Below are 15,199 nucleotides of genomic sequence, written 5' to 3'. Positions count from 1 at the left end.
ATAAAGTGCAAGATGATTACAAGGTAGATTGTGAGGCTAAGAGTTCATCTTATAAGAGGTTCATTCAGGAACCTTAAGGCAGTGGGATAGAAGATGTGATGTGCTTGGTGGTACGTGCTTTCAGGTCTTTGTATCTTCTGCCAGGTGAGAGAGGTGAAAAGGAGAATGTCTGGGGTGGGTGGGGTCTTTGATTATGTTGCCTGCTTTACTGAGACAGTGAGAAATGTAGACTGAGTCAACGGAGGAGAGAATAAGATTATAAGCCATTCAGCTCCCTCTGATTCCCACAATCTTTTCCCGTGTTTGTCACTTGATGTTAGCTGTGCTTTCGTCAACATGTCTTCCAAAACAGTAGTTGACAAAGATCCTGGTTTATAAGGCTGTCTTGCTGACTTATCCCACTCTATTGCAGCCAAACGTGGACTGCATACCTTGGTAACTGGGTTGCTTCATCACCATTAAACACTGCTGTCTGAACTTGTTCAACCAGAAATACTCTTTCTTAAGTCAGAGATACCTTACATATCTAAATTAGTACCATTGTGAATACATCTGAACAAACTCATTGATTGTAAAGTGCTTTGGGATATCCCAAATTGTGGAAGAAATTGAACATAGAACTTAGAATATTACAGCACAGTACCGGCCCTTTGGTCCACAATGTTGTGCCAGCCTTTCAACCTACTCTACGATTAATCTAACCCTTTCTTCCTATGGAGCCCTCCATTTTTCTATCATCATCTGCCTATCTAAGAGTTTCTTAAATGCCCCTAATGTATCTGCCTCTACCACTATCCTTGGCAGCATGTTCCATGCACCCACCACTTTCTGTATAAAAAGAAGTTAACCTCTGACATCACCCCATCCCCCAGAATACTATACTTTCTCCAACTACCTTAAAATTATGCCCCCTTGTATCAGCCATTTCCACCTTGGGTAAAGTCTTTGGCTGTCCACTCTACCAGTCTATCTATGTCTCTTATCACTTTGTGCACCTCTATTAGGTCACCTCTCATCCTCCTTCATTGCAGAGAGAAAAGCCCTAGCTTGTTCAACCTATCCTCATAAACTAGTGATAGCACAAAAGTGTCAAGCAATGACAGTCTTTGACAAGAGGGAATCTGTGATTTCTATTGCCAAGTTTAACATCATCAGCCAATATTATGGGTGACATGGTAGCATAATGGTCAGTCCAACACTTTACAGCATCAGCAGTTGGGGTTCATTTCCCATTGCTGTCTATTGTATAAGGATTTGTACGTTCTTCCCATTATCACGTGGGTTTCCTCTTATATTCCAAAGACATATGTGTTAGGGGTTGTAAGTAAGTTGGGTATGTTATGTTGGCATTGGAAGCATGGCAATATTTGTGGGCTGCCCCCAACACATTCTTGGACTGTGTTGGTCATTGACACAAATGATGCATTTCAGGTTTAATTTTTAATCTTTTGATGTACATGATGTAAATAAAGCTATTTTTTACTGACACAAAACTCTATGAAATCAGACACATAAATATTGTAGGTATGAGGCTGGGCAATGAGTGAATTATTTTTAGCATCTACAAAGCTCAAATCGGAAACATAATGGAATACTCTCCAGTTGCCTGGATGAGTTCATTTCCAGCAAGGAACTTGACTCTCTCTGAGACAAAATAGCCCACTTAATTGGCACCCCATTAATCATTCTAAAAATTCATTCTCTCTGCCACTGGAATGGAATGACTACTCTGTGTGCCATCTAAAAAATACTGCACTTACTTTCAGTCAGCTTCATTGGGTTAGTCCCATGCCTGATTCCAGCTTCCAGAGACAGATGGCCTTAGTTCTGTGATGATAGATGACCAGATAGCAGAGAAGGTGAGTGAAGAATGTGATCAGAGCTTCTTTGATGATGGGCAACATCCCCATTGATTCCTGAAAAGGTCTGGACCAAGTCAGCTCAAAATGGAAAATTAGTATTCCACACCTCAAGGAGACCTTGCATAAGCAGTGGAAGGAGACACAAATTGTCTACACCACACCCCCTCTCAGCTTGTCAACCACCATCTGACCCATCTGTGGAAGAGTCTGCAATTATGACATGAACCTCTATAGTCATCTAGAAACCTGTAGAACCAAGTGGAGTCAAGTCATCCTTGATACTTAAGATGGTTGTGCACAGTACTGATTTCCGTCTTTCAGGTAGGATAGAAATGAATTAAAAGCATCTCCTTGGAAGGTCTCCTCGACTTATAACTGGAATAAGCAGGTTGTCTTGTTGGGAAAGGTTGGACAGATGAGACTTGTAATCACAGGGGTTTAGAAGAATGAACAGGGATAATTGAAGCTCTTAAAAATCTTCAGGGTTCTTGACCGGTCAATGCCAAGACACTGTTTCCTTTTGTAGAGTACCTCTGTTACAGAGTCATAGATTTATACAGACATGGAAACAGGCCCTTCAGCCCATCTGGCTGTGTTTAACCCACAGCCCCCAAAACCTCTTCTATCCTAGTACATACCTAGATGGGTTTTAAATGTTGTTAATGTGGCCACCTCAACCATTGTTTCTGGCAGCTCATTCCGAATGCACACAACCCTTTGCAGGAAGAAGCTGCCCCAGATGTCCCTTTATATCTCTCGCCTCTGATCTTAAACCTATGTCACTTTATTTTTAGCACCCCTTCCAAGAAGTTGTAGGCAGTTGAAATGGTTTTGCCATGGACTAGATGGGCCAAAGAGCCTGTTTTAGTCCTGTATTTCTCCGTGTCTCTTAAAAAAAGTTGCCTATTTAAAACAGACAAACAATTTTCTCTCAGAGGGACATAAGAATTTTGGAAGGCTGTTCCTCAAGGACAGTTGAATCTGGGTCTTTTAGTATTTTTTAAGGCTGCCAGTGACTATTGGGATCACTTCTTTTCACATTATACGTCAATTGTTTGGATGATGGAATTGATGACTTAAGTTTGTTGATAACATGAAGATAGATGGAGGGGCAGGTAGTGTTGGAGGAAGCAGGGAGTTTGCAGAAGGACTTAGATAGAGTAGGAGAATGGGCAAAGAAGAGGCAGGTGGAATATAATGTAGAGGAGTGTATGGTCATACACTTTGGTAGGAGGAATAAAGGCAGAGACTGTTTTCTAAATGGTGAGAAAATTCAAAAATCAGAGGTGCAAAGGGAGTTGGGAGTCCTTGTGCAGGATTCCCTACAGATTAACTTGCAGGTTATGTCAATGGCAAGGAAGGCAAGTGCAATGTTAGCAGTCATTTTGAGAGGATTAGAATAATAACCAAGGATGTAATGCTGAGGCTTTATAAGGCATTGGTCAGACCACACTTGGAGTATTGTGAACAGTTTTGGGCCCCTTATCTAAGAAAAGATGTGCTGGCATTGGAGAAGGTCCAGAGGAGGTTCAGGAAAATAATTCTGGTAATGAAAGGGTTAATGTATGAGGAGCACCTGATAGCCTGCTGGATTAGAAGAACTGAGGGGTGGATCTCATTGAATATTACTGAATATTGAAATGCCTAGACAGAACAGATGTGGAGAGAATATTTCTTGTAGTGGGTGAGTCTAGGAGCTTAGAATACAAGGATGGCCCTGTAGAACAGAGATGAGGAGGGATTTCATTAGCCAGAGGGTGGTGAATCTGTGGAATTTATTGCTATGAACAACTGTGGAGGCCAAGTCATTGGGTACATTTAAGGCGGAGTTTGATGAGCTCTTGATTAGTTATGGCATCAGAAGCTATGGGGAGAAGGTAGGAGAATGGTGTTCGGAGGGAGTAGACTTGATGGGCCAAATGGTCTAATTCTGCTCCTATGTCTTGTGGTCTTAAGCCGGGTGATTTTCCAACATTCACTTTATAATGCATTGGTTGCTCAATTACATAGGAGAGTGCAAAGATAATATGTCCAGGCTGAAATTCAGGAAATGAAGAAGCACTAGAGGGTTGTTAAGCTGGAAATGGAATGAGATCAGTTTCTGATAACTTGTGATATATTACTGAAGGTGGAGCACAGCTGTCCAGGATGCATACCTGTGAACTTGTGGTGGAGATTTAATAAAGCAGGGTGTTAATTATATCCTCTGTTTCATTACACTCCCATCCTCCAACATGTTTGTGGCTGCATTATACAGCAGCAGTTAGCTTTCCTGTCTCTGGTTTTCTGTAACATGAAAACTGACTATGTATGGAAGATCAGGTTTTCCACTTTGGGACAGACAAAGGCATTCAACCCTGTTTACCCTTTTTCTCTGAGTTCCTTATCTTAACTTTGGTTATTTCAAGATTCAGGATGGCTTATTGTCATTCTTCAGTGCACCAGTGTATAAGGACCCGATCCAATGCAACATAAAAAATGCAATAAGCATAAAACACAATAAATACAAATAAAGGCAATCCTTTGAAACACAATGTGTAAGTAACTGTTTGAGTATGCCCATATATTTATAAGACAGCATATATACATAGACGGATTATATTTACATAAAATGACACTAGGTGCAGGAGTATCTGAACATAAGGTGACTGACAGGAAATGATAAAGTGACTCTCGGCAAGAGGAACTCCTCTAAGTAGCGGCAGGGCACATGAAATCACAGCAGGACAGTGACTGTCAGTGCAGTTATGAGGTGTGCAGTGTGAGTGTCATGTGGCAGCGCATGGGGGGAAAGGAGGGTGCTGAGGGGTAGTGGAGAGGAGTGGCTGAAATGGATGTAGTGGTGGGGTGGGTTAATGGGTAGAGGTATTGCTCCCTATCTCTTAATGTCCCTTGTTGTACAAAACTAGGGTTTGTCACTTCCAGTTTGCACTTTGTAACTGACCTGCAGGCATGATTTTGTCAAGACAGGAAGGAAGACACACCCTTTCAGTTAAGGAGACTTTCCCTTTTTCCTCTAACAGCTAGGCTGCAATTTCAAGGTTTTATGCTCTTATGCTGGATTTTTATTTTGGAGTTTTGCACAATTACAGCATTCAAAAGATTTTTGAACAGCTACTTGGATAAAAATAAAGGTAGTCATTTTTACAGATTAGCTATACTTGTCACATGTCCATTGAAACATACAGTGAAATATGTTGTTTGCATTAACAACCAACACTGTCCGAGAATGTGGGGGTGGGGGTGTCTGCAAGTGTCAGTATGTTTCCGCTGCCAACATAGCATGCCCAGAACTCACTAACCCGAACCCATACATCTTTGGAATGTGGGAAGAAACCGGCACACCTGGAGAAAACCCACACAGTCATGGGGAGAATGTACAAACTCCTTATTGACAGTGGTGGGATTTGAATCCTGATCACTGATTCTGTAATAATGACAGTAACCACTATGCTTTCATGCCACCCTTCACGTCTGCACATCCCTCAGTGCTTGTGTATCTGTCTAAATGCCCCTTAAATGTCACTATCGTATCTACTACCATCTCCATTGGAAGCCCGTTCCAAGCACCTACCACTCTATGTAAAAATAAACCTTAGACTGCACATCTCTTTTCAACTTTCTTCTTGACTATATATCTATAACCATGGAGAAAGACACTGACTACGTCTCTCATAAATATATAAATTTCTATCAGGTCATCCCTCAAACTCCAATGCTCCAGAGAATGCAGTCTAAATTTGTGCAACCTTTCCATATAGCAGATACTCTCTAATCCAGGCAGCATCTGGTGAACCTCTTTGCACCCTCTCCAAAGCCTCCACATCCTTCCTGTGATTCTGTGACCAGAAATGCACACAACACTCATGGTATTAGTTTATTATTCTCACACATACCATGACACAGTGGACAATCTTAGTTTTGCAAGACATTTGTACAGATAATTTCAAAACACTTCGAAGTAGTACAACGAAAAAGATTAGCTTTGTCACATGTACATCAAACTTGCAGTGAAATGTGTCATTTACATCAATGACCAACACAGTCTGAATATGTGGTGGGGGCAGCCCACAAGTGTTGCCATGGTTCCGGCACCAACATAGGATGCCCACAACTTACAAATCGTTATCCGTGTGTGCTTCGAATGTGGGAGGAAACCCATACGGTTATGGTGAGAATATACAAACTCCTAACGGACAGCAATGGAAATTGAACTTTGATTGCTGATCACTAGCACTGCAGTAGTGTACACAAACTGTTATGCTGCTGTGCTACCAATAGCAGAATGCAGAATCTAGTGTTACAGTTACAGCAAAAGTGAAGTGTTGGTGGATGGGGGCTACTGTGAGGAAGATTGTGAGGTCAAGAGTTCATTTTAAATTATAGAAGAGGTATAACAGAGTTATAGTCGCGGGATAGATGCTGTCCTTGAGCCTGGCAGCACATGTTTTCAGCTTTTTCATCTCCTCCTCCACGAGAAGAATGGAGAAGATAGAATGTCTGGGGTGGGAGGGGCCTTTGATTGAGCTGGCTGTTTTTATGAGGCAGCAAGAATTACAGATGGAGTCCATAGAGAAGAGACTGATTTCTTTGATGGACTGGACTGTATCTGCAACTCTGCAGAACTTTGCAGTCTTGGGCAGAGCAGTTGCCATACCAAGCTATGATGTAACAGGATGGGATGCTTTCAGTGGGCATCTATAAATGCTGGTGAGAGTCAGTGAATGACACTGAATATATTGTATTTCCTTAGCCTTCTGAGGAAATAGAGGCATTGTTGTGCTTTCTTGGCCATGACATCTCTGTGGTCGTCCAGAACAAATAAGTGGTGATATTTTCATCCATGAACTTGAGGCTCTTCAACTATCTCCACTTCAACGCCATCGATACCTACAGGGGTGTGCGCTCTGCCCCGCTTACTGAAGTCAATGACCAGCTGACACAAGAGTCTGCAGATGCTGGAAATCTTGAGTGACGCATACAAAATGCTGGAGGAACTCTACATGTGAAGCAGCATCTATGGAGGGGTATAAGCAGTCAATATTTCAGGCTGAGACCCTTCATCTGACTGGAAAGGAAGGGGGCAGAAGCCAGAATTAGAAGGGGGGAGGGGAAAGAGTCTAAACTGGCAGGTGATAGGTGAAATCAGGTGCTTTGTAAACCGTAAATTGTCCCTTGTATAGGTGGGCAACCACCTTCCCCTTCACCTGGTCTTAAGTGTTATGAGAGTCTCTTCATTCTGAATGTGATTTAGAGCAACAAAACAATATTCTGGAACTCAGCGGGTTATGCAGCTTCTGTCGGTGGAAAGGGGTTGTTGACATTTCAGGTCGAAACCTTGCATGAGGACTTTGTCGACAATTCCAGTCATCCCATAGATGTTGCTCAACCGGTTGAGTTTCTCCTGCAGATTGTTGCTCCAGATTCCAGTGTCTGGTGCATCCAGTATGTTCCATATTCCTCTTTGAATACTAGAGGGCATAACTTTAAGATGATAGGGAAAATAGTTTAAGGGACATGTGTGGAGCAAGCTTTTTAACATGAAGAGCAGTGGATTCCTGGAACAGGCTGACAAGGGTTGTGTAGAAAGCAGATATGACAGAGGATTTAAGAGGCTTTCAGATAGATACATGAATATGCAGAAAATGGAGGGATTTGGATCACTGGCAGACAGGCAGGCAGGATTCAGTTTACATAAGAGATTCTGCAGATGCTGGAAATCCAGAGCAATACACACACAGAGAAACTCTGCAGGGCAAGTAGTGTCTATGGAGAGGAATAAACTGTCAATGTTTTGGGGCGAGACTTCATTAGGACTCAAAGTTATACCATCTATCATTCGAAGTGGAATCTGGAACACACTGGAGACGCAAGAGATTCGTCAGGATCTGCCTGATGTGCTGAGCTCCTCCAGGATTTAATTTAATTTGGCATGGTGTTCAGCACAGGCATTGTTGGCTAAGTGCCTGTTACTGTTTTGTGCTATTCTATGTGCCTCTCCCTGACTGGTTGTTTCACCTAGGATTCTCCCTTCAATAAGAAAGCAAACCAGGAACTGGACTTCCTATAGCTTCATTAACATCCTCAGGAAGTCCCCAAGTACTTCGCATCCAAAAGGAAAGCACCAGTCATTTCCTGTTACTTTTGCGGCCATGGAAGGGCCCAGGATCCTTGGCGCAAGTGGAAACTTCGGTTTGTGGTTGTTACACCACTCAGTCCTTTTGTTCTTAAAGGCATAGCACATCTACAATCACAATACCCAGTGCAATGTAACGTAATGTGCTTGTGCCTTATCAAAATGCTTACAGTGTATGTGCCATTTCAAAGAAGGCACAACAGTGCTCTACATGAGGAATTTTACAGATGCTGGAAATTCAAGCAACACACATCAAAATTGCTGGTGAACGCAGCAGGCCAGGCAGCATCTCTAGGAAGAGGTACAGTTGACATTTCAGGCTGAGACCCTTCGTCAGGACTAACTGAAGGAAGAGCTAGTAAGAGATTTGAAAGTGGGTGGGGGAGGGGGAGATCCAAAATGATAGGAGAAGACAGGAGGGGGAGGGATGGAGCCAAGAGCTGGACAACAGTGCTCTACTTGCTTAGAAATTTGTGTAGATTAAACATGCCATCTAAAACTGACAAACTTCTGTAGATGCAGAGTGGAGAGTAGTGTTCTGACTGGTTGCATCGTGGCCTGGTATGGAAACACCAGTGCTCAGGAACGGCAAAGCCCTCCCCATCACTGAGCATATTTACAAGGAGAGCTGCCAAAGGAAAACATCATCAAGATCAAGGACCCCCAACATCCAAGCTATGCTTCCTTCTCACTACTACCATCGGGCAGGAGGTACTGAAGTCTTCGGTCCCATACCATGAGGTTCAAGAACAGTTATTACTCTACAACCATCAGGTTTCTGAACCGTGTGGATAACTTCACTCACCTCAACTCTGAACTGATTCCACTTACAAGGACTCGACAACTCAGTATTATTTATTTATTTTCATTATTTGTCTTCTTTTGCACATTGGTTGTTTGTCAGTCTTTGTTATTTATAGTTTTTCATAAATTAAATTGTATTTCTTTATTTTCCTGTGAATGTCTGCAAGAAAATGGATCTCATAATATTCGCTGACATATACACTCAGTGACCACTTTATAAGGTACCTCCATGTTCGGTTCTTCTGCTGCCCTAGCTCATCCACTTCAAGGTTCAATATTGTGTGCATTCAGAAATGCTCTTCTACACACCAATGTTGTAATGCATGGATATTTGAGTTACTGTCATCCTCTTATCAGCTTGAACTAGTCTGGCCATTCTCCTCTGACCTTTCTCATTAACAAGGCATCTTTGCCAACAGAGCTGCTGCTCACTGGGTGTTTTTTGTTTATCATGCCGTTCTCTGTAAACTCTAGAAACTGTTCTGCATGCTACCCTAGGAGATCAGCAGTTTCTGAGATATTCAAACTGCACAGTCTGGTATCAGCAATCATTCCACTGTCAAAGTTACTGAGATCACATTTCTTCCTCATTCTGACGTTGGGTCTGAACAACAACTGAACCTCTTGACCATGTTTGCATGCTTTTGTGCATTGAGGTGTTGCCACATGATTGGCTGATTAATGAGCAGATGTACCTAATAAAGTAGCCAATGAGTGTACAGTAATAAACTTACTTCGAACTTTGCTTTGGAAGAGTTAGGTGGATGTTGAAAGATCAATACCAAGAAGAAACTGATGGGAGGAGAGCAAAGCAAGAATGAATATCATTGGCCAAATTTGCATTTTTCAGAAATTTAACTGATATGTCAGATATGTCTTTTTTTTTGCATTTCAGGACATCCCACTGCCAGGATGAGGTTGGCTAAACCAGTAACCTTATCCCATGCAGAAGGGCACTAGGAGGATGTGAGTTAAAATCAGTAATTTCCTGCTGTTTTCCAGCTTCTATTAAGAGTTTTCTGGCTCATAACTGCTAGGAAGCGCTCTCTATGCTTTATCCTTGCTGTTTTGGGCATAATTTTGGGATGTCATGTTTCATGTATCCATTTCTCTAAATCTTATTCTGGCCCTACATGTAGATAAATTCATTCACCTGAAATGAGTCCACAATGAACAGACTCACATTCAAGGACTCTGCAACTAATGTTCTCAGTATTACTTATTTATGTTTTATTAATCTCTTGCATGTCTTTTGCCACATTAATTGTTTGTCAGTCTTTTTTATATATAGTTTTTTATAAATTATGTTGATTTCTTTATTTCCCTGTAAATGCCTGCAAGAAAATGAATCTCAAGATAGTATATGTGCTTTGATAATAAATTTACTTTGACTCTGACATGTACCAAGATACAATAAAAAGCTTGCCACACGTTCTCAAACACAGTGCATTTAGCTGGAATAAGGTAAAACAATAACAATGCAGAATTAAGTGTAAACACTACAGAAAAAGTGCAGTGCAGGTAAACAATAAACTGCACGATCATAACGAGGTAGACTGTGAGGCCAAGAATCCACCTTACCATACAAGAGGCTCAAGTCTCATAACAGCAGAATAGAAGATGTCCTGGTAGTATGTGTTTTCAGGCTTTTGTATCTTCTCTCTGATGGAAGAGGTGTGAAAAGAGAATGTCAGGGGCTTTGATTATGCTGGCTGCTTTATTGAGGCATCAAGAAATATAGACTGATTCCTTGGAGTGGAGGTTGTTTCCTGTGATGTGCTGAGCTTTGTCCACAACTCTCTGCAGCTTCTTGTAGTCACAGGTAGAGCAATTGCATTACCAAGCCGTTATGCTTTCTTAAGGATAATTTTACTGTCTTTAAAAAAGTTATCCTGTACATTGGCCAGCAATGCCATCAAGACTGACTGAAATTAGGGCTGTTGTGGACTAGTTTGTTAAAGTCACTACTTGCATGCCATAAAATGGAGATTAATTACTGCACATTACTGATCATTGTCACATATCTACTACTAGGCATGAAAATGCACTGAATATTTGGTTGTTAATCCAAATCCAAATCTACGAAGGAACAAACGCAAGTGACAGTGAACCCTGTTCAGCTGGAGAATAAACACAACCACATTCATTAATGTGTACAGTAAATACAAGGTGACTGATGGTATGAGGTACGCTCCATGTGATTATTGATGTGTTAAAAGATCCTTTCACCACTTGCCTCACTCCTACCTGGGTTATCGGAGTTGTTTACAGAGAAGCAGGCTGCAGAAGCATGTTAAAGTACAATCGTTCACATTTTCTTGGATTGCAAAAGGAGTTCATCAGAAGGTGGTCATTTAGTGTCAGTCCTTTTCCAGGTTAGTTATATGACTGGGCCAGTCAAGCCTGTTAACTAACATGATGACAGAGAAATGGAAGGCTATGTGGGAGGGAAGGGTTAGGTTGATCGTAGAGTGGGTTAAAAGGTCAGCACAACATCGTACTGTGCTGTAATGTTCTGTGTTCTACGATTAAGAGGCTGAGTTTGAATGCAAAATCAGGATGTGTTTAAGTATTGAGTGTTTTGGTGAAAAATTCCCTGCTTTGATTGGAAGTTGCTGTAGTTGCTTTCACAGGTTCTGTTTTGTCTAGGTCTTTACTATGTTACCTGATCTAATCCCCTTCTTCCACCCCCCCACACCCTTTATACCTTACACATACTAATCCCACTCTCCCCTCAATCTTTAACATCCTGGACCATCTGATACCCTCTCCTTTCACTCTCTACACCCTTTATTAGCCAACACAGTATAATCCCATTCCTCATCACTCCCCATCCCCCATTACTCCCCATCCCCCATCACTCCCCATCCCCCATCACTCCCCATTCCCCCATCACTCCCCATTCCCATCACTCCCCATTCCCATCACTCCCCATCCCCATCACTCCCCATCCCTATCTCTCCCCATTCCTCATCACTCCCCATCCCTATCTCTCCCCATTCCTCATCACTCCCCATCCCTATCTCTCCCCATTCCTCATCACTCCCCATCACCCATCACTCCCCATTCTTCATCACTTGTCATCCCCTATCACTCCCCATCCCCCATCACTCCCCATTCCATCACTCCCCATTCCTCATCACTCCCCATCACCCATCACTCCCCATTCTTCATCACTCGTCATCCCCTATCACTCCCCATCCCCCATCACTCCCCACACAGTAAAATTCCCCTCTCTTCATTCCCTATACCTTTTATTACCCCACACAGTATACAATGCCTATAAAAAGTATTCACTGACCCCACCCCCCCCCGGCCCAGAAGTTTTCATATTTTGTTGTTTTACAAAATTGAATCACAGTGGATTTAATTTGGGTTATTGGACATTGATCAACAGAAAAAGATTTTTCTGTGTCAAAGTGAAAACAGATTTCTACAAAGTGATCTAAATTAATTGCAGATATAAAGCACAAAATAATTGATTGCGTAAGTATTCACCCCCTTTTATAAGACACACTAAATCATCACAGGTGCAGCCAATTGGTTTTAGAAGTTACAAAATTAGTTAAATGGTGATAACCGTGTGCAGTCAAGGTGTTTCGATAGATTGTAGTAAAAATATGCCTGTATCTGGAAGGTCCAACTGCTGATGTATCAGTGTCCTGGCAAAAACCACACCATGAAGACAAAAGAACACTTCAGGCAACTCTGTGAAAAGGTTATGGAAAAGCCCAAGTCAGAAGATGGATGCAAGAAAATTCCCAAGTCACTGAATATCCCTTGAAGTACAGTTAGGTCAGTCATCAAGAAATGGAAAGAATATGGCACAGCTGTAAATCTGCCTAGAGCAGGCCGTTCTCAAAAACTGAGTGACCGTGCAAGAAGGGGACTAGTGAGGGAGGCCACCAAGAGACCTATGACAACTCTGGAAGAGTCACAAACTCCAGTGGCTGAGATGGGAGAGACTGCACATACAACAGCTGTTGCCAGTCTCAGCTTTATGGGAGACTGGCAAAGAGAAAGCCTCTGTTGAAAAAAAACTTCCATGAAATCTCGGCTAGTACTTGCCAGAAGGCATGTGGAAGATTCTGAAGTCATCTGGAAGATATGGTCTGAAGACACCAAAATTGAGCTTTTTGCCATCAGACTAAATACTATGTTTGGCATAAGTCAAACACTGCACCTCATCAAAACCACACCATCCCTACTGTGAAGCATGGTAGTGGCTGCATCACGTAGTGGGGATGCTTAAAATTAATACAACAAAATACAGGGAAATCCTGGAGGAAAACCTAATGCAGTCTGCAAGAGAACTGCGACTTGGGAGAAGATTTGTTTTCCAGCAAGACAATGACCCCAAGCATAAAGCCAAAGCTACACAGGAGTCACTTAAAAACAACAAAGTTAATCCATGGAAACGATCAGTCAACGTTTCGGGCCGGAACCCTTCATCAGGACTGAAGAGGGAAGGGGCAGAGGCCCTATAAAGAAGGTGGGGGGAAGGTGGGAAGGAGAAAGCTGGTAGGTTCCAGGTGAAGAACCAGTAAGGGGAAAGATAAAGGGGTGGGGGAGGGGAAGCAGGGAGGTGGTAGGCAGGAAAGGTGAAGAAGGAATAGGGGAAAACACAATGGGTAGTAGAAGGAGGCAGGTGATAAGGGAGGTGATAGGCAGCTGGGGGTGGGGGCAGAGTGAAATAGGGATAGGGGAAGGGAGGGGGAGGGAATTACCAGAAGTTGAAGGATTCTATGTTCATATCAAGGGGCTGGAGACTACCTAGACGGTATATGAGGTGTAGCTCCTCCAACCTGAGTTTAGCCTCATCATGGCAGTAGAGGAGGCCATGTATGGACATATCTGAATGGGGATGGGAAGCAGAGTTGAAGTGGGTGGCAACCGGGAAATCCTGCTTGTTAAAGCGGACGGAGCGGAGGTACTCGCCGAAGCAGTCCCCCAATCTGCGCCGGGTTTCATCGATGTAGAGGAGGCCGCACCGGGAGCACCAGATGCAATAGATGACCCCAACAGACTCATAAGTGAAGTGCTGCCTCACCGGGAAGGACTGTTTGGGGCCCTGAATGGTGGCGAGAGAGGAGGTGTAGGGACAGGTGTAGCACTTACGCTTACAGGGATAAATGGCAGGTGGGAGATCCGTGGGGAGGGACCGATCCCTGCAGAAAGCAGAGGGGGTGGAGAGGGAAAGTTGTGCTTAGTAGTGGGGTCCTGTTGAAGGTGGCGGAAGTTGCGAAGGATAATGTACTGGATCCTAGTCAATGTCGATCGGCAAAAACATCTCCTCCACAATCTCCATCAGCAGAGGTGCACCACAAGACTGTGCTTAGCTTCCTGCTCTACTTGCTTTATACTTATGACTGTGAGGCGCAGCTCCAATGCTCTATTTAAGTTTACTGATGACACCACTGTCATTGGTCAAATCAATGGTGGCGACGAGTCAGCATATTGAAGAAAGGTTGAAAGTTCAGCTGAGTGGTGCCACAACAACAACCTCTCATTCAATGTCAGCAAGACCAAGGAAGGACTTCAGCAGGAATAAACCAGAGGTTCATGAACTGTCCTCATCAGGGGATCAGAAGAGGAGAGGATCAGCAACTTTAATTTCCTCTATGTTATTTCAGAGGATCTGTCCTGGGTCCAGCATGTAAGTGCCATTACAAAGAAAGCACAGCAGTGCCTCCACTTCCTTAGAAGTTTGCATATATTTGGCATGTCATCCAAAACTTTGACGAACTTCTATAGATCTCTGGTGGAGAGTATATTGATTGGTTGCATCATGGCCTGGTATGGAAACACCATCAAACAACAGGAATTCTGCAGATGCTGGAAATTCAAGCAACACACATAAAAGTTGCTGGTGAACGCAGCAGGCCAGGCAGCATCTCTAGGAAGAGGTGCAGTCGACATTTCAGGCCGAGACCCTTCGTCAGGACTAACGAAGGGTCTCGGCCTGAAACGTCGACTGCACCTCTTCCTAGAGGTGCTGCCTGGTCTGCTGCGTTCACCAGCAACTTTTATATGTGTTGATGGAAACACCATACCAGGTCTTGATGTCCTTGAACCCTTGAATGGAAAAGCCAACAAAAAGTAGTGGAAATGGCCCAGTTTATCACAGACAAAGCTCTCTGCACCACTGAGCACATCTGCACAGAGTGTTGTCACAGTAAAGTAGCATCCATCATCAAGGACTCCCACCATCCAATCCATGCTCTTTTATTGCTGCTGCCCTCAGTAAGAAGGTCAGGACCCAAGCCACCAGGTTCAGGAACGGTTATTACCCTTCAACCATCAGGTTCTTGAACCAGAGGGGATAACTTCGCTCCCCCCATCACTGAACTGTTTCCACAACCTATGGACTCATTTACAAGGACTCTTCATCTCATGT

The 15,199-nt window shown here is 43.1% G+C and overlaps 1 protein-coding gene across 2 annotated transcripts in view; it reads left to right on the top strand.

Moving 5' to 3' along the window:
- nudt14 (nudix (nucleoside diphosphate linked moiety X)-type motif 14) overlaps window positions 1–15,199 on the top strand; it is a 161,916-nt gene that overhangs the window by 22,635 nt on the left and 124,082 nt on the right. The window contains exon 2 of one of the 2 annotated variants that reach the window (XM_063045458.1): window positions 9,698–9,768. The exons of the other annotated variant lie outside the window; for it this stretch is intronic. The gene's annotated coding sequence lies outside the window, so the exon portion shown is untranslated. The remainder of the gene's footprint in view (window positions 1–9,697; window positions 9,769–15,199) is intronic. 2 annotated transcript variants of the gene reach the window in all.

The sequence above is a fragment of the Mobula hypostoma genome, chromosome 1 (assembly GCF_963921235.1).
Source record: "Mobula hypostoma chromosome 1, sMobHyp1.1, whole genome shotgun sequence".
NCBI lineage: Eukaryota > Metazoa > Chordata > Chondrichthyes > Myliobatiformes > Myliobatidae > Mobula > Mobula hypostoma.
The sequence above is the reverse complement of the archived record's forward strand: the minus strand, read 5'-3'. Positions and strand labels throughout refer to the sequence as shown.